Here is a 19,633-nt window from a genome sequence, read left to right as displayed (position 1 = left end):
TAGATTTTTTGTATTATTGCCAATTTGTGTTAACAGACAATTGATTAATGTACTTTAATCCTAATCAGTTAAAGGGGGGAAGTTAATTTTTATTTCATCCTTCTTTTTTCTTCTTCTTCTTTTCATTTAATTGTGCAGAGATTTCTCTGTATGGGCAACGTGCTGGCATCAAAGAATATCAGTTTACATATTATAGCAAGTGTAATAAGATTCCACCAAAGGACATTCTAAATGTTTTCTTGTTGCTTTAACACTGGAAGATTTAAGAGAATAAAAATTCCTGCGTAAACTATTTGAGGGATTAGCATTGCAATTTCTTCATGATATTTTACCTGGTGGATGAAACAGAAATTCAAATCAGAATTGTGCAGCCACAACAAAATGTATGTAAATCTTCATGTTAAACCGCTAGAGGTTCTCAAAGTGGAAGAAAAATCTCCATAGGATGCACAATTAGTAATTAGAAATGACGAGAACATGGGTAGGTATTGTTTGGAACAGCAGAGAGTGGACAACCTTGATTCAGCTCTTCTCAATCAATTCAAGTTAGGCTGCAATACTGGGAGCAAGATCCATGTAACTCAATGGGACATATTTTGGAGTAGAATTAGTACGATTGCATTGTAAAAATATGTATTATAATTTCTACTTCTGTAATTTATTCACACCAGTACATATGGCTGAAATCCAATGTGATGTTATCTCCTCCTTGCCCACCCCTATCCTGCAACCCTGTGGAGCAGATGTTGAGCAGTTTTTTAAGGGGCTCCTAATCAAAGCCATTCCGTCCATGTTTTGGGGGCGTTATTTTGATGAAATTCCAAATTTATACAGCTGGAACAAAATTAAGTGAATTCACAATTCAGATTTGTATGTTGAAGCTTTACCTCAAAAGTCAACATTTGAACTTCAGAATCTAAATCTGACATCAAAATGCAACATTCAGCTGTTTATTCAATTGGTTAAACCAACGAAGTTAATATAAAATTTACTTAAATCCTGTTAGAAGCCTCGTATGGACAACTGATTGCTGCTTGGTCAGTAGTCAGATACTGTCAACTGTTTTTATTTAATTGTATACTGCACCTTCACCAGAGATGTTCCCAGGTGGTTGACGAAGTATAAACAACAACAGAATCATAAACAGTTAATCAAAACAGTAATAAAACTTCAGGCAGCATTTAAAACTGTTTAAAAGACTGAAAAGTTCATGAGCGTTTTCAGACGGGGGAAATCGCGTTTTCCTACCATCAATTTGCCTCCTGTTTCTCTCCCACAATGGGAATGAGCAGCTTCCTCTTTCTTCACAGAGGGAAGAAAGAGGAAGCAAGTAGCGACCACGTGGCCCATTCAGTGGGCGTTTTTATAGTGCCGCTTCTCCTGCACACAGCAGGAAATGGTGCCAATTATTTTCAGAGCCAAGAAGAAGCGGATTTCTGGGTCTTCTATTGGAGCACAAAATACAACAGAAGTGGGAGACACACAGGAGGATCCATGACTGGCCAGTCATGAGCGTGCGATAAAACACTTGTCTAAAGACGCTCCATGAGTCTTCGCCTGGTGCTGGACAGGTAACAATGAAGGGACCAGGAAAGCCTGTGGGGAAGAGATTTCCAAAGCAGGGAGCCACAACCAAGAAGACCCTTTCTCAAGTTGCTTCAGATGGCAGAGGCACTCACAGGTGAACCTCTGTAGATGATTCATAGGTAAACAGATTGATGTGGGGTCAACTGTTCATTGCTATGTGTCAGAAACTGTCAAGCTGACTGCTACTAGATGCTAGCTCTTCAATGTTGTCAAATATTGAGTGAAAAATGTCTGATGCTGGTATTGCAAACTAGCTGTCAGATATGTCAGCTGCTATTACAAAATGTTTGGATGTCAAGTGGTGATGCTAATTTTTTAGCTGATGCTAAATATCAAATGTTTGTCAGATATTTGCACATCAAGATCATATTGACTGTCAAAATTCTCCAAAGGTTGTTTTGAGGAGAACTTGAAGTGAATTTGTTTTACTAAACACTTCACTAAAATAGATCCAGGTGGCACCCATAATTAACAAATGTGTACTGTAATTGCGTTGATTGTCAGTGCTGGAGATCAGCAGACAAGACCTTCCCTTTCATCCCTTCTATAGTAAGCACATCAAAGTACCCTGGCATTGCTTTCTCCTTTTTCTGTGACCTGTTTGCCTTGAGGATATCCTTCCAAGACTGGCACCCTTCAAGATATGTTGGACTGCAATTCCCATTGTCCATAGCCTGCACAGCTACTGGGAAGGACGGGATTTGCAGTCCAACACAGCTGGAGGTCATACAGTTGGAGAAGCCTGCTTTGAGGTTAAGATCTGAATAAATGGTACCAAAAGAATAGTTTGCCTTTGTTTTACAAAGCTAGTTAATGGAGTGGATGGACGTAAATGAAATACAAGAGACCTCAATTTACATTATTTCAGCAGTAGTAACAGCCTGTACAGCACAAGTCCAGCATAGAAATGATTACATTGCCTCCCACAATCTGCTTTCTATTTGCAGAAAAGGATGACCAATGTTCAATATCTTTCGATGTGGAAAAGAAAACATAGGGTGATTTGTGTGAGAGTGTGGCAAAGGTGTCTTCTGGGTAGGGTTGGGCAAATTTGTCTGTTTTGCTTTCTCCTGCATTTTCCTGCCACTGAGGCCACCTGCGTCTCAAGTGACCGTGATGGATCCCCCAAGCTGTGCATCTGATCTTTCAGAGACTACACATCCCTCCAAGACAGGTTGAACTCAACTTGGCCAACAAATCACCTGCTAAGAGTATCTTCACCTTGTCTGGATTCAGCTTCAGATTATTGGCCCTCATCCAGTCTATTATCACTGATTCATGACATCTGTTGCCTCACCTAGGTTAGATGAAAGGGAGACGTAAAACTGAGTGCTATTTGCATACTGATGACTCCTTAGCCTTTATCACCAGAGGTTTCGTATAAATATTGAATAGCGTGAGGTATAAATTTGAGCTCCAAGGAACCCTGTGACATAATTGCCATGGAACAAAGTAATCCCCAAGTACCACCTTCTGGAAATGGCCAGCCAAATAGTAATGTAACTACTATAAAATAGTGGCCCCAGTTCCCAACTCGGACAGCCAATCTGAAGTGTTACAGCACAGGCCTGGAGGACTGCGTGACAGAAGACTGTCTGAGAAAAGCAGGTCTTTGCTGTTATCTTCCTCCCAGTTAAGTGACCATTGTTCAACCCTAGACATGTCCTGATAGACCTCTAGGCTAAGCACGGAATCCACAACCAGGCAGAGGGGATTAAAGGTGTGGATTCAGGATACAAGCAAGGCGATCAAAGGGGTTTCGGCTAAGAGGGAGGGGGGAAGAAGGAGCAGGGATTTTGCTACTTAAACTCTGTGTATGCTCAATAAACTTCACTTCGGTCACCTCAACCCTCAGAGTGTGTGAGTATCTACACCAATCCAGAAAGATACCATGGTTAATGGAATTGAAAGCTGCTGAGAGGTCCAAGAAAACCAATAGGGTCGCATTCCCCCAGTCTCTTTCTCAGCAAAATTCTTCCCACAGCATGACCAAGGGAGTTCTTAATCCCAAAACCAGACTTTAAGACAGACTGAAATGGATTTAGAAAATCAGCTTCATCCAAGAATACTAGAGTTGATCAACAACAACCAAGGTGCTCAAGTACCTTGTCCAAGAAAGGAACGTTAGCAACCAGCTTATAGCTGTTCTCTACTTCTGGCACTAGTTTAGCTTTCTTAAGGAGTGGCCTGATTGCTCCCTCTTTCAAGTACCAATCCGTATCTAAAGGAGGAATTTACAACCTCCTGGACACAACTGTCAATCCTCTTATTAGAAGTAACAAGCCAAGCTGGCCAAGGGCTGTGCATACAAGTGGTCAATCAAACTCATCCAAGCACTTTATCTTCATTTTCATGACTCAACAACTGCACTCATCCAATACAGCTGAACCAGATAGTGCTGATATCCTCATTAATAGAACTGCACTAATAGTGAAGTGCAAGTCATGCTGGACCTGAGCAATTTTACCTTCAAAGTGTCTTGCAATATTATCACAGCAAGCAGTCGAGGCTGTGACCAATTTGCTCTCAGGGTCAAGGAATAACCCCTTCATCACCCACAACAGCTCTGCTGGGCAACACTGTGGAGATGCAATGGAGGTGAAGAACTCTTTCATTGTTATCCTCACCACCACAGAGTAGGCTTAATAATGAGTTCTAACCTGTGTTCAGTCGTATTCAGCACAAGTCTTTCTCCACTGATGTCCCACTTATCTTCAGCATCAAAGTTTACCAAGGTACTGATTTGGCCAAGTGTTGACAATACTGGGCAATTTCCTATGTTCCTTATGAAACAGAATAGTAAAACAATCTCATGAACTATTGAGAGAATTTGGAAGTGTATGTTATCTAGCTGAATCAAAGCCATAAAAATATGTGTATCTCTATTTAATTGGAATGCGATCAGAAGCTTTAAGAGCCTTTACATAGGATGTAAATGGAAACCATGGAGCTATAGCATTTTTTTAAATGGAATTCCTTGCTCACTCCCAAATAAGCCTGTACATGATCGTGGTTTCCCAGATTTTATCAGTCTACCATTGTTTATAAGGCTGCTTGGGATGACTGCTTAAGATAGTCCTTATGTAGGAATCCAGGGTTGTTAGATTGGGGGGGAAAGTTTTTTTTTAAAAAAAGGACAGCTTTGGGAGTTTAACTGCAGTCTACTGTGGAGAAAATCCTGGCAGTAATGATTCAGGCCCCAAACTCCTGCACAGTGGGACATTTCCCACCAAAGATGAAAATATGAACCAATTGGACCATGCCCCTTCCAACAATACTGGCTATCATTTGAACATTAGACAGAGGAGTAAAATGTACCACCTACTGAGAAATTACTTTTAAAGACATATTTGCCTTACAAACATGGTGGGATTTTTTTCCTATGTAATTTGCACAATGTTTCACTTAAGGGATGCCTAAATAGCAGCTTGTAAAATTAAGGTTTGCTAGAACAAAGTTTGAGAACCTTCATAGTAACACAACCTGAATGTATTTTTAAAAATACCGTTTTGTTTGAGGAACAGCACTTAAAATACCGTTTTGTTTGAGGAACTACACAATTCATTCCAAAAGTTATTCTGATGATTTGTAAAGTATAAGAGAGGGCTATTTATCCAAGAAAAGTCACAATACTATGCATGATTAGACAGAAAAAAAGTCCGAAAACTCCCAACATCTCCAGCCAGCCATGCTGGGAGCTGTAGGACTTTTTTCCTGCCTAAACATGCATAGGATTGCATCCTTAATTGTAAGACATCTAGAGGTTGGCAATAGCGAAGTAGCTGTCAACTCTGTTATCACTGTCCATAATCTGAAGTTTCATTAAAATGTAATATTAATATATATCCCAAATCTTACCCTACCGAAGCAAATGTACAAACAGCCCCTACCACATGCACAAAAACACAGCTGCATGATTTAACTTTTAATAAAGCCAGATTTTGTATTTAAGGAAAGTGTCAAAATATACAGCAGCCTGTAGGGGGAAAGTGCTGCTCCAGCAAATAAAGTTTGTTTTAAAGTATTGCCCAAGGTGTAATAAATTCTTGTTTCTGCCTTTTATTAGCTCAATTACTGTGTGTGACAGCAAGAGGCAGAGCAAAAGAGAGAGGCAAAAAATACCAACCACAGCAATGTTTCAAAGACAAGGAAGAATCAAAAGGTGGCAACATAGGGTGAATTTGCTTATGAACAGATATTCTATTACACATAATACAAATATTTTACCAATATAATAGCCTCGAATGGAAAACAATTAATCAGAACAGACAAAAAGCCCAAGGGAAAATAGGCTATTTTGTTCTCTCCGGGCTTTGTAGTCTCTGAATCAGGGACACTGTAGTCTTTGAATCTTCTTTGATGGACTTGCCCCCCATCCCTAGAGAATAATAATTTGATGGGTAAATACTCTATAGGAACAGTCACCAGGGGACAAGCCTGCCTTATTGGTTTTGTTTCTCAGAAAGCCGATATAAAGAATGCCAATAGCAGCAAATGGGTGATATTTGTTGTGGCCTTCCAGAACAGTGCAGCTGATGGGCTGTTTGTTATTCGCGCCACCCAGCTCTTTGGGTGTACAGGAATAAGATAAGGCGAAGATAAATTAAAGTTTTGGCTGACTGCCAGCCCGAACCTACATGAAATTGTAGATTTACACCAGAAGTGTGCTCATGATAATAAACAGAAAATTATATTGCAGCCTCACAGAGGCGCGCAAATGCAAATACAGCTGACTGACACATGGCACCAAGGATTACTTATAATTAAAGTGGATTTCTAATATTAAAATGTGGAATTTAAGCTGCCTGAAAATGTATTAGCACAGACCAAAAAACACAGGCTGTGTAATTATCAGAAAAGATGCACTTCAGCCACCGTTATACACTCAAAGCTTTGCAGAAATGCTCAGGAGGTGGATTGTGCATGTTTGATTATAGAGGAATTTGCAAGCCAATGGCAAATTACAATGAATTTCATATCTTAAGCATTTTGACTGGATGTTTACTTTATGAAGGCATAATTATGTACCACATAAGACCTTTTTTATTTAGCCAAGATACAAAGAAGTTTTCAGCTAGTGCCATGCACTCATGGGGGATTTGAACTTGTGTTTTTTTTAACAACAGTCTCCCATAGCTAATGGCAAATTGCCTTTGAAATGGTGGAGAATTTCAAAATTTCAATGGAGGAAAATTTTCAAAACAGTTTGCGATGTGCAGCACAACGATCTGCTTTTCAAAGAAAAAGGCAAAACTCCCACTAGGCACAGGTTAAAGGAGCTCTTTGGATCCTGACCAATGTGGTTGATTTGTGCATGCAATGGTATTAGGGTTGTGCTTTTGTTTCAGGCCAAATGGGAAAATAGGTCAAATAGGTCTCTTTCATTCCATTTGTCATCTGTCCTAAGATCACCGCCATACCCACAAGCAACTCCCAAATGAGCAGATATGCATTTAGCCCCCGTTTGTGGTTTGGGAGGACCATTTACTATGGTGGTTTAAAACGTGAACATTCTGCCCTGTTCTCCCCCGAAAGGTTTTATTTCATCATTCTCTCAGTCTGTTTGGCTTGGGAGCCAGTAGCAATTGAATTTAGGCAGAGGGTTTGAAATTGGGACAATGTATCTGTGTCATTCCCTCACCACCGATCATGCACCCACACCCTCCCTCTGAGTGAAAAAGGAAATAAACCCATGGCTGCTTCGATGGTGAGCATTACGTTGCCCCCAAAATGGCGCAAACTATTTTGTCCACCCCAAACTGCAGCCTCCATTTTGGGATGCATCCAAAATCTCCCTCCCAGTTGGTCAAACACTGAAATGAAGCAAAAGAAGCCCAGGTCTAATTCATGCCTAATCTCTTGGGAGAGTTTTCCTTTCAAAGTAGATTGGTATAGGACTAACATAAATAGATTGGTATAGGATTAACGTAAACAGGGAAGCATCATTCAATAACCAGCAACAATATGTTCCAAGTATCAGCCACCCAGCATGCTTTTAATACTCACTTGAAGTCAACAGAACATGGGCAGCATCTTATAGTGCCTCTGTGCTAGCGGAATGGATCGCTAGAGTAACAGAAATCAGCGGTTCCTGTAACAATCTGAAATGAGTGACAACTCTAATTTCCGAAATGGGGCAGGTCAGCAGAGCTCACAGAAGGAAACTTTGCTGAACTACCTGTTCTGTAGGCTAGTGCCTATTGCGCTAGCAGTATTTTATGCTTGCACAAGGTCTAACTCAGATACCTTCCCTCATGAACCCGATTTTAGAGACTTCGGTAGTTCACTGTGATGCCTTTAACAATCATTTCACAGATAAAATCTCTCGGATAAGAGCCAACTTAGATACCGTCATTATAGCAGAAGCTGACAATGGAGTGTCCAGCAACTCTGCAAGTAGGATTACACTAGATCAGTTTCAGTTGGTGAGAACCGAGGACATGGATAAGCTGTTGGATGAGTGAGGAGGACAACTTGCCCTCTTGATCCCTGTCCTTCATGGCTGGTCGTCCGGGGTGGAGATGCAGTTAGACAACAACTACAGCATATTAATGCATCTCTCAGAGAGGGGAGTTTTCCATCATGCTTAAAAGAGGCGGTAGTACGGCCACTTTTTAAAAAGCCCTCCTTGGACCCCCTGGACCTCAATAATACAGACCAGTATCAAATCTTCCTTTTTGGGGCAAAGTGATTGAGAAGGCAGTTGCCTTCCAACTCCAAGCAGTCTTGGATGATGCAGACCCATTTCAAACCGGCTTCAGAGCAGGATACGGAGTTGAGACCGCTATGGTCGCCTTAGTGGATGATCTACGCTTGAGTATTGACAGGGGGAGTGTGTCCCTGCTGGTACTTTTTGACCTCTCAGCGGCTTTTGATACCATCAACCATAGTATCCTTCTGGATCACCTGAGGGGATTGGGAATCGGGGGCACTGTGCTTCAGTGGTTCCGGTCCTACCTCTCGGGCAGGTTCCAGATGGTGATGCTTGGGAATAGCTACTCCTCAAAGAAGGAGCTGCCATGTGGTGTACCACAAGGTGCCATCCTTTCCCCAATGCTATTTAATATTTACATGAAACCACTGGGAGAGATTATCTGGAGGCATGGGGTGGGGTGCTATCAGTATCCTGATGACACCCAAATGTATTTCTTTATGCCTTCAACAACAGCATCAGCTAAGGATAGTGTGTCTCCTCTGAATTAATGCTTAGAGGCGGCAATGGGCTGGATGAGGAGAAACAAACTGAAGCTGAATCTACACAAGACAGAGGTGCTTGCTGTCAAAGGCCATAACCTGGGTTTGGAGGTGTGTCAACCAGTTCTGGTTGGGGTTACACCCACACAGAGGGTGGGAGGAGGCCCTGCAATTGGGCACAGCCCATTTATGTGGGTTGTTTCCTTTTAAGTGGAATTGGGTTGACTGCTCGAGACCAACCTTAGGAGTTGGAGTTATGAAAGACACGCAGGGGCTACCTGCCCATGCACTCACAATGGCTGCCAAAGGCCAGTAAGTCTGGCCTCCTGCCCACGGCATGCTGGGAGTTCCACCCAAGGTGTGCTGGGAGTTTCTAACTCATCTGGAAGTGGGTAAACATTTCCAAACATACATTGCATACACATGCTTTCTGCTTTATAGGTAGATACACTAGGTGGGAATCCTTTTAAACTGTAATGGTAAATTTCCTCATATTGCATCATTAATAATTTCTTTAAAGATTTCCCATTTGTTCAATTTAATTTTTCTTCAGCTATCAACTGTGAATTTAGTTCTGATTTGAAATTCAGGGACTATTCAGACAATTCTTTGTCCCAGAAATCAGATGGGGCCTGGTATTGGGAGCAGGTCCTGGAATTTCATATTTTCCTCTCCAGCTTGACCTCTGAAAGATATATAGCAACATGTGAACCAGGGAAACCCCATGTTTACTTGAATGCAGGATCTCCTTTACTCTGTATGGTCCTATTCACTCACTTGTACATGCAATGAATGGAAAGGGAAAACAGCACTGTTGCACAATGCATTTCTTTATTTTATTATTTCTATTTATAAGATGCCTATGAAACAAGTTCACAGCATGCTCCCAATCTTACCACAGGCAGAATTGTGTCTGAAATTCTTTCACAAAGAATCGTTGTTTACATGTTGTTGGAAAGGTTGACAGTATGTTTCAAGTTTAACTGAATACACTTCAAAGTGTGCCAGGGCCATCTGGCCATCAAAGTGCAGCAGGACTCTGTTGAAGACATAAGGACTGATTCCCATGTATAGAAAAAAGAACAGCGAGTTCTTTCTTTAAAGTGTCCTACCCCTATGAGACAGTGAAACCAACCCTGAATTACTCTGCGGTTTCCTGTGATGGAATGTTTCAACAAGTCAAAAGTATTGGCTCACAGGAATAAAGTTAAGCATTTGCTTAAGTACTTTCCCAAAATGGCATCCTAGAGCAGCATTTGGGGCATCTCTACATTAAGGAAAAAACCCACACTTTTACCAGGCTTCTCTCCCCGCCCTTGGTTCTTTCTACATTCACTATGGTAGATGGTGACTAACAGCGACCACGTGATTTGGATTTGAAAACTTCGCCACTGGGCAATGCTCCATGAAGTTCAATGAAACATTGCCATCTAACGGTGGAATTAATCCCATGATAATTTAAAATATTGCATTCTCTCTTTTTTTTTAAAGTGAGATTACCGGGGGAAAGCACAGGAGATGTCTGTCAGGGTGCAATAAATCACACATGCAAAGAAGCTCAGAATCTAGCACAAGGCTTGGCATAAGTACACGCTGCCTCCTCTTGCATCCAGGACATGAGCTCTCTGTTGGTGCTTCAGGAGTCAATCTTGCAGTGGCTTCTGAACCTAAATCCTGGCCAATATCAGGTGCTGAGTCCTGGCTAAAGGAACAAACTACAGTGTAGCAATATGCCTGATCAGATCATGCGGCAAATCTCTACTCCAGAGGTGGTCAATTTGTGGCTCTCTAGATATCCCTAATGTTTTGTTCTACAACTCCCATCAACCTTAGCTAGCATAGCCAACAGCGAAGAAGCATGGGAGTTGTAGGCCAAAACACCTGAAAGGCCATAAATTGCACACTCTCCTCTTCTCCAAAAAAAGCTCCCAGGTCTAGCTTGGTTTCAGCAAGGACACTTCCCTGGTGTTTTCCTCCTTTACCCTTCATTTGCTTTTCCTTACTTCCACATTGCCTCTGACTAGCCTTTCCCTCATAGCATCCAGACAAGGTTATGCAGTAATCAAGGTTTTTTCAGGCTGAGTTCAGATGTCACCATGGTGGGTTAATAAATTACTCATAGTAACTTATTAACCCACTATGGGATATAATCATCATCATCATCATCTTATTTTGAAAATATGCTACTGTTAGGGAAAGGAAAAGAACCTCTCGTGCAAGCACTGAGTTATTACTGACTCTTGGAGGGATGCCAGCTTTCGTTGACGTTTTCTTGGCAGGCCTTATAGCGGGGTGGTTTGCCGCCTTCCACGGCCATTATTGTTAGCACAACCACTGCACAACGCAGTAAGTGTGGTGTCGTTCTTGGGGGCTGAATTGGATCTCGTCCTCGAGGGCTAAGAACTTGTCTAACATTATTACCTTTCCCCCAGCTAACTGGGTACTCATTTTACCAACTTCAGGAGGATGGTAGGCTGAGTCAACCCAAGCCGGCTGCCTGAAACCAGCTTCCTCTTGGATCGAACTCAGGCCGTGGGGAGAGTTTCAGCTGCAGAAACTGCTGCTTTACCGCTCTGCGCCACACACAATCAAACAAATAAGTTACTGAGTGTAGTTTATTTTCCTCACACTCACCCATCCTCCCTCTCCTGCTTGGCTGGGATGGTATCCCAACTTCCTTTGCATTGGAAAACAAATACCAGCATCCCCTATGCTGCCAATTTCAAAGCTGTACCTATTCTTTAAGCCACTGTGGAGCACCAGACAACACAATATGGCTTAAATAATTCTTACTGGAGACTGTAACTCTTACTGCAGACCATCAGTTATCAGAGTGGGTGATTTTGGAAAATAAACCATTGTGGATTAAAAAATCCTGACAGATGCTACAATAACCTAGAATGGGTTAAATAGACCATTGTGGTTTATTTAACCCATCATGGGTCATTGTGTCATCTGAACTCAGTCAAAGACTGATCAGTGTGATCTCCTATTGTTTAAGCATTTACAAAAATGAATTTTCCCCAATGTTCTGCTTATTCTAATTTCATTTTCACATCATGATACTTCTGGGTACCCTTTTAAAAAAAACCTTTCAATAAGCAAAGGCTACGGTATTTCTACATCTCTCTGACATGAAATGAATAGGTTAGTTTATAATTTATGTTTTAATTTCATCTTTGCTTTGCCCTTTTATCTGGGGGAGGGGAGGGCAACCTGGGTGTCAAATTAAAGAGTGGCAACGTTTAAGATGAAGCGATAATTTTATTAACTTCCAATAATTGCTACTGAAATAGGCCGTTATTCTATGATATGTAATTATGGTAATATTCAGAACTGCTGGGGAAAAGTAGGAAGATCTCAAAAGTAAAAAAAAAAATGTCTATTTTCTTCTCCTTGTCATAAATTTTTCCTCTGATTTTTTTTTTAAACTATTCTTTCATTAAAAGCACTAAGAATTCTGCGGGAAGGATGATTTATGAAAATGAAATGTGCAAATTCCATTTGTATCTGCATAATCCCTAAGATTCCCACACATGACAGGATTTATGCATTAAATGTAGCCTTCATTTCATAAAGGTTATTGGAGAAAGTTGTCCCTATGGTGCAAAATATTAAAATTCTTCAATAAGGTCATAAAATGTCAGCAAATTAAGTACAGAAAAGTAGCATGTGTCATTTTAAAATCTTTTTTTTTTAAGCTGATGCAAATAAATTGTTTAGATTTTGAATGTCAGTTCAGTCCTTCCCCTGGAATATATGATTTGTACTATTGTAGAGAGTATGACAGACACCCTGTGTGTATATGGCATGGAATCCTGGTTTGGGCTTAGCAGCTTGGGGAAATGCATGTACAGCGCCTGTTTACATGCATGTTTTCTTCAGTTGGATTAAGCTGCTAGTGCTGAGACAGCTGAGTGTCTAGTGCACCAGTTAATAGAATGGGATCCACATGAATTTTCACCACAATAAAGCAGCATATTACAATTGTTTATATTAAAAGTAACTAATGATAGGAATGTTTGTAATTGTAGAGGACGGTAGGTTGGGGATAGTTGATCTAACTCTTGCCATACATTTGTACTGCAATCAAAGTTAGCCAGAAGTTTCATTTCAGCAACCACCTTGAAATTACTATATGAAATATTATCTATCCAATTAACAAGTAGGCGTAACCAGAGATATTTAATCATTAGTGATACTAAGTTTGAGAACCTCTAATGATTTCCATCGCAGCAGTTTGTATGGATTGAATACGCCTACTCTAGAGTAACTTGCTTGAAGGCTACAGGTGAAAAATGTCTGTTGCAGCTAACGAACTGTGAAAGTCAAATAAAGGAAACCATAAATCCCAATAGAGGAATGATTTTCATAAAGGTGATTCGTAGCTGCTATTTAGGATGCAGAGTTAATTAACACAAGGCATTGGGATACATCTGGAGGACAATAATGCCTTTAAAGAGACATTAATGCAAGTCTTTTAGATATAAATTGAGCACTTATCAGAATTATTTTACCCCCTTCAAATTTGCAAAGTAATACCATTATACTTCCCTCCTCCCCATGGACTTACAAAGAGAAGGGAGTCAAATCAAAAGAAAAATAAGGAAAATGTCAATGTATCACATGATGACTCTGGTTACATATATATGTTACTAAGCTTCTATTGTTACATTTCTTACTCCGAGTCATTAGGATAATACAGATCATTTCAGTACGGTACCCTGGAAAGGAGTTCAGAACTCACTACCATTCTTGTTTTTTTACCCTGGAGATAGAATTACATGTTATGAGAAAAATAAAGGGTACCAAATCTCACATTTCGTTCCTAACATGAATATGCTAAACCCTTCCCATGCCCTCTGATTCTGTGCTACAGGATCTCTCTCTCTCTCTCTCTCTCTCTCTCTTTGTCAGACACGCACGCACACACAAAATTTCTGGTAGAACATATCCCCCTGTATTGGATTTGGCTTGGGGAAAATGACAAGGAGTCAGGTATGAACTTACACAGTGTCCCAATTGCTGTTTGAGTGCAAAGAGACATATACAGCCTAGTATAATAGGCAGTTTTTTTAGTTAATCAAGTAGGCCTTTAATACAAAGTAATTTACAGCTTCACATGTCAGCAATCCTGCAGCTGCCTGGCCTTTGCCAACTTATCTCAACCGTCTAAGATAAGGGTGTTGAGAAACGTTCCCTCTCATGCTGGAATGTTGGGGGGGGGGCTTTCTCCTAGGGATGGGGAGGGGACTTAACTCCCAGCCTGGATGTTTCAAGCATGTTCTGGAAGGTGGGAAGCAGCTATATAAACTCATATCAAGAGCAAACCAATTTGGTCTCGCTCCAAGGGGAAACAAGCACAGCCAGCTTGCATAACTTTGTTGGTCCATAGGGTGACACCCTGTGTGCTGTGGGGACCCAAGCACACAGCCAGCTGTGACAAAGCTGAAGGGACGTGTGACCTATCTCTGTATCACCTGTGTGTAATCAATAAACTATGAATTTAATATATATGTCACTTGGTTTCATTCTTGCAACCCTCGAATCTGGTTTGACTGGGACCTAAGTAAATCAGGCCGCCAGAATCAATAACCCCCTTTTTCCTTTTCCAATGTATAAGAACAATGTCACCCCTCTAGTCAGCTGCTTGTGCCACCTAAAATTCACGAACCCAGACAAATCCCATCTGTTTGACACAGGAGCCAGCATTCTACATCAATACTAGGGACTGAAGATCTAGGGAATTCTTGCAGAGCCAGGCTGTGCTATGCCATGGGACGTATATTCCTAACATCACAATGAAGGCACATTACCTCCTCTTTCTCCATCCAGTAGCCCCTGTCTGAATGCCAAGAAAGTATGGTTCATGGTGAAGATGCATGGTCTATGAATTAATACGTTACTTCCTCTATTGAGCTTCAAGCTCTGGAATGCTATGCAGGTGGGATTTTAGCACACATGAGCCTAGTCAGGGTAATCTGTCCTAGTGTTCACCACACCAGAAGTAGGTATGGGGACAACAGGCTGTGCTTGTCCTTCCACTGTATATGTGGATACTTCATTAAGAAAGTGGTGCCAACAACTAACCCCACTGTACTTTTGAATCATTGGTGGCCCAGGACTGATTACTGATTAAGTAACTTCACTAAGTATATACCTAATGCACACTAGAGCAATTTCTGTACCCACTGCTTATGGATTTGCTTGATTTGTTTCCCGTGCCAAAACACAAATATAATAATAAATTAGGTATACTTACATTACTATTTACATATTGGCTTACACAGATTTCCGTGGCTTTGTATTATTTCTGAGTCCGATGCAATTTTTAGTTTACCCATTTCTGAATGAATGCCACAGAGCTAAAATAAATAAATAAGTAAAATGCAGCAATATTTCTGCATTATTTTTCAAGGAAACTAGACAGTTATAAAGTACTTGACACCTTGTCCCCATTTTTGTTAAATGTATTAATGCCTGTATAATTTCTGCTGTATTAAGCCTCTAAATTAATGTATAAAATCTATTGCACCTTGAGAATGAATTCATTCTCAGAGGCCTACGATTCTGACACCTTTGGGTTTTGATACATGGATATTTCTGCTTCTTAGAAACATGCTCTTGAAGGACTCTACATTTTGAATGGCCTCATAAATATATATTGAATTTTATCTTCCAACATGTAAAACCCATTTTCCAGTTGTTTAGGTGGTTTGGGGGCTGGTTAGGAGAAACTGATTCGCGAAGTATTTTTGTTGTACGGCAGTAATTAGTTCATAAATCAACATGTCTAAGTACGGTGCAGATTACCCTAAAGCCAGTATAGAGTGAATTGCCATGCATATAACTGCACTTTAAAGACCTTTTTACCTATCTCTAATGTGCCCTTCTTCTCAGACTATTAACTTTTCTGTAGCAATTTAGTTAAGTACTTAGTAGTAACTCAGCAGGTTTTTATTCTGCTTCCCAAAAATCTGAGATGTCTGGAGTGTTCTCCCCCCCCCCTTTTCCATCTAGTTCATTCAGTCTGCAAATCTGCGTACCACACCTCTGAGTATTTTTTAGAGCCCACAACCAAACATGCTGCTTTTAGCATAGAACAGGAAACCTTGTACATGAAGTTATTTAAGGTTATTTATTATTCATATACCACTGAAGGGGGCAGTTGACGACGACAACAAATTTAAACTGCTGAGCTGTTTTCATGATTAAGAATTGTCTTGGCATTCTATTGCTGCAAGATGGATGACCAGAGCGACATACATGATGTAACCTGACTCATAGAGGAGAAGAAACATCAGGTGAGGTAACCTTTCTCACCTCTGCCTGACCAGCTGTCCCTGCCAATGTTCCTGCATCTTGACAGCTATTAAAAACAAACAAGCCTTTTTCACCTCCTGCTTCAAAAAAAAAAAAAAAAACTTTAAGGAACCCCCCTCCCCTACAGGGCTTCAAATTTGTACCCCTTCAATACAGCCATTAATCACAAAGACCCTCATGGGATACCTTGAAAAGAGAAGACTGAGGGGAGACATGATAGCACTCTTCAAGTACTTGAAAGGTTGTCTCACAGAGGAGGGGCAGGATCTCTTATCAATCATCTCAAAATGCAGGACACGGAATAATGGGCTCAAATTACAGTAAACCAGATTCCAGCTGGACATCAGGGGGGGAAATCCTGACTGTTAGAGCAGTACAACTATGGAACCAATTACATAGGGAGGTTGTGGGCTCTCCCACACTAGAGGCATTCAAGAGGCAGCTGAGGGGGATCTACACTACTGCTTTAAAGCGCTTTATAACAGTTTTGACAACTGTTGGGGCCCAGGACACACTGCATATACAGGTTTCAAAACGTTTTCAAAGCGCTTTAAAAGCAGTCGTGTAGATCCCCCCCTGGACTCCTGAATGTCCATTCAAGAGGCATTCAAGAGGCATCTGTCAGGGATGCTTTAGGGTGGATTCCTTCACTGAGAGGGGGGATGGACTCAATGGCCTTATAAGCCCCTTCTAACTCTACTATTCTATATGATTCTACCCAGCCATATTTTTCAGTCCATGTAAGCAAGGATATTGGCAGCCAGAGCATTCTTTGAATCCTTCCTCTCTGTGTGGAAGCAAAAAAGGTGTTTTTATGTTCTTTCCCTCTTCCCTGCACCTCAGCTGCTGATTTCTGCCAATTTCTGCCTGTTTCTGTCCATTATCAAGAGACAGGAAACAGGACAGAATACCTGAGGTGCATAAAAGGAAGAACTTTGCCAGCATCTTGGTGGTGTCCACACAGGAGATGAAATTAAAGAGGCCTTGGGCTTCATTCTGGAACTCACACAGAAGTCAGAATGTAGAACTGTTTGTGAATTGTTGCTGTTTAAAATCAGATGTTTGACATCAGTTTGAATATACACTTACAGAAGCATCGTAGGGGACTTATGCCAAAAAAAAGTCAAGGGCATTGATGTTCAATAGAAGAAGTGCTTATTTCTGGTACCTAATATTGCTATGCCCTCATCATGGTTCTTTAAAAGATCCCAGGTACAGAAGAAAGAATGCAGAAAATTAGCAAGGGACATTTTTTTCTCATCACTTAGCTCCACCAATCCCTTATGCCACTGCTGCCAGAGTCAAGCTAGAATCCTGCTTGGTACCACAGGAAGGAAAGGAGAGTGGGGAAATGGAAGGCTTGCCAGATTACAATCGGATGATTTCTCATTTGCTCCTGAATTGGAAACGCAGCAGCTACTGCTTCTTCTGCTCATCCATTCATCTACCTCTTTGCTGTAACAAGCAGGACTCCAGGTGTACTGCACAGCAGGTGGAGGAGGTGGGCAGATAAAAGCAGCAGGAGGGGGGGAGGAATAGCCAGTAGAAATCATCTCCAGATTCAGCAGCAGATTTAAAGGCAGAGGAGGATTCTCTAAATTGTATTCTGTAACCCCAAAGGAAAAGAAAGGAAGGAAAGGAACCTCTCATGCAAGCACTTGAGTCATTGCTGACTCCTAGAGGGACGCCTGCTTTCGCTGACGTTTTCTTGACAGACTTTGTAGCAGGGTGGTTTGCCATTGCCTTCCCCAGTCGCAGTTACCTTTCCCTCAGCTAGCTGGGTACTCATTTTACCCACCTAAGAAGGATGGAAGGCTGAGTCGACCTGATCCAGCTGCCTGAGAACCAGCTTCCGCTGGGATCGAACTCAGGCCATGGGGAGATTTTCGGCTGCAGTAACTGCCGCTTACCACTCTGCGCCACACAAGGCTCCAAAGGAAGGGGTCCATAAATTAGCTTTCAGGAGATCTCATGGCTGCAACCTGCAAAGCTTTTGGTGAGAGAAGTGACATCTCGGCAGCCCTACCCATAACATGCTTAAAAGACACACCTCACAGCTGATATTCAATGGCTATTATTATTATTATTATTATTATTATTATTATTATTATTATTGAATAGGTACAGGAGATCCACACTAGGGTCCTAATCTGAATCGGAGGCCTTGTGCCTACTCTAGAATAAAAATGAAAAAGACATAGCTCTTAGATTTAATGTCTGTATTGGACCTCAAGTTGTCTCCAGAGATGGAATATGTCTTTTTATAAGTTCTGCAGCGCTGAGAGTGTACTGAGAATGGTGACTATTGTTTCTGCTGTGCTGCTCTGCTGGTTCTCTACTCTCCCACTTGTTGTAAGGCAAAGGTAATGTCCTGTTTGCTACCTACAGATGGAAAAGTGGGTTGGGAGAAAGACCATAGTTCATACCCTTCCCAGATAGGGCTGGGGAAGTCCCCCATCTGTAACCCCTGAAGAGCTGCTGCTAATCAGTGCAGAATAGATAGTATTGAACTAGAAAGGCCAGTAAAAGGCAGCTTCCTATGACTTGTGGTGCCCAAAGAAGACATGATGGTGCCCAAGGCAGAAAAATCCAAGTTGGTGGTAAAATGTATTTGCTTGTTCTATTTATAAATTGCACCCTCCACCTTCAGGCGTTTAAAAATATGTAATACACATATTTTGTCTGACACATTTGCAGTACAAGAATCACAGGAACAAAACCAAGACCATACCAGAATGGCATTAAAATTAAAAATGAAGAGCAATATAGAACATTACACAGAATTAATGAGTCAACATGGCATAGCAGTCAAGAGTGTTGGGCCAGAGATCCAAGTTCTAGTCCTCACTCATCCATGCAACTCACTGGGTGACTTTGGTCCAGTCACTGACTCTCAGCCTATCCTACTTCACAGGGTTGTTGTGAGGATAAAATGGAGAGGAAGAGGACTGTGTAAGCCGCCTTGGATTTATTGCAAGAGGAAAAAAGGCTGGATATAAATACATCATATAATGAACAATAGATATAATGATAAATACATCATATAAATGAATGAATGAATGAAACATAACAGTCTACAGCAAAATAAAGAAGGAGCAAGTCTCAGACTCCACAAAAGACAGAGTGTCACAGTTGGATTGCTGCTACATATGAAAAGGAGGACAGGGCTCCTGTATCTAGATTGCATAGAAAAGGGAATTCCTGATAAAAATTCAGCTGCGACATTTTGTACTAGCTGTAGTTTCTGCACACTTTCCAATGATATCTCATGTTAACATGAAGCAGTAAATTATCAACAAAGTAATTAACAATTTGATACCTTTTAACTGTACCCCCAAATCTTCAACCACTTCACCCCACCTAATAGTAGAGCCACCTCAGGTAAGCATTTTATCCTCTCTTCTTGTCTCAGAGCTTTGTAAAGCTATACTCCCCACCCTCATTCAGGTGAAAATTCAATAGTAGTAAAGGCAGCCAAAAGAACAATTCCCCATTTGTTTCAATGGGCTTTGAGTCAGAGAGAGAAAAG

Source organism: Elgaria multicarinata, chromosome 1, assembly GCF_023053635.1.
Source record: "Elgaria multicarinata webbii isolate HBS135686 ecotype San Diego chromosome 1, rElgMul1.1.pri, whole genome shotgun sequence".
In the NCBI taxonomy this organism is placed as follows: domain Eukaryota; kingdom Metazoa; phylum Chordata; class Lepidosauria; order Squamata; family Anguidae; genus Elgaria; species Elgaria multicarinata.
Note: the sequence above shows the minus strand (reverse complement) of the source record.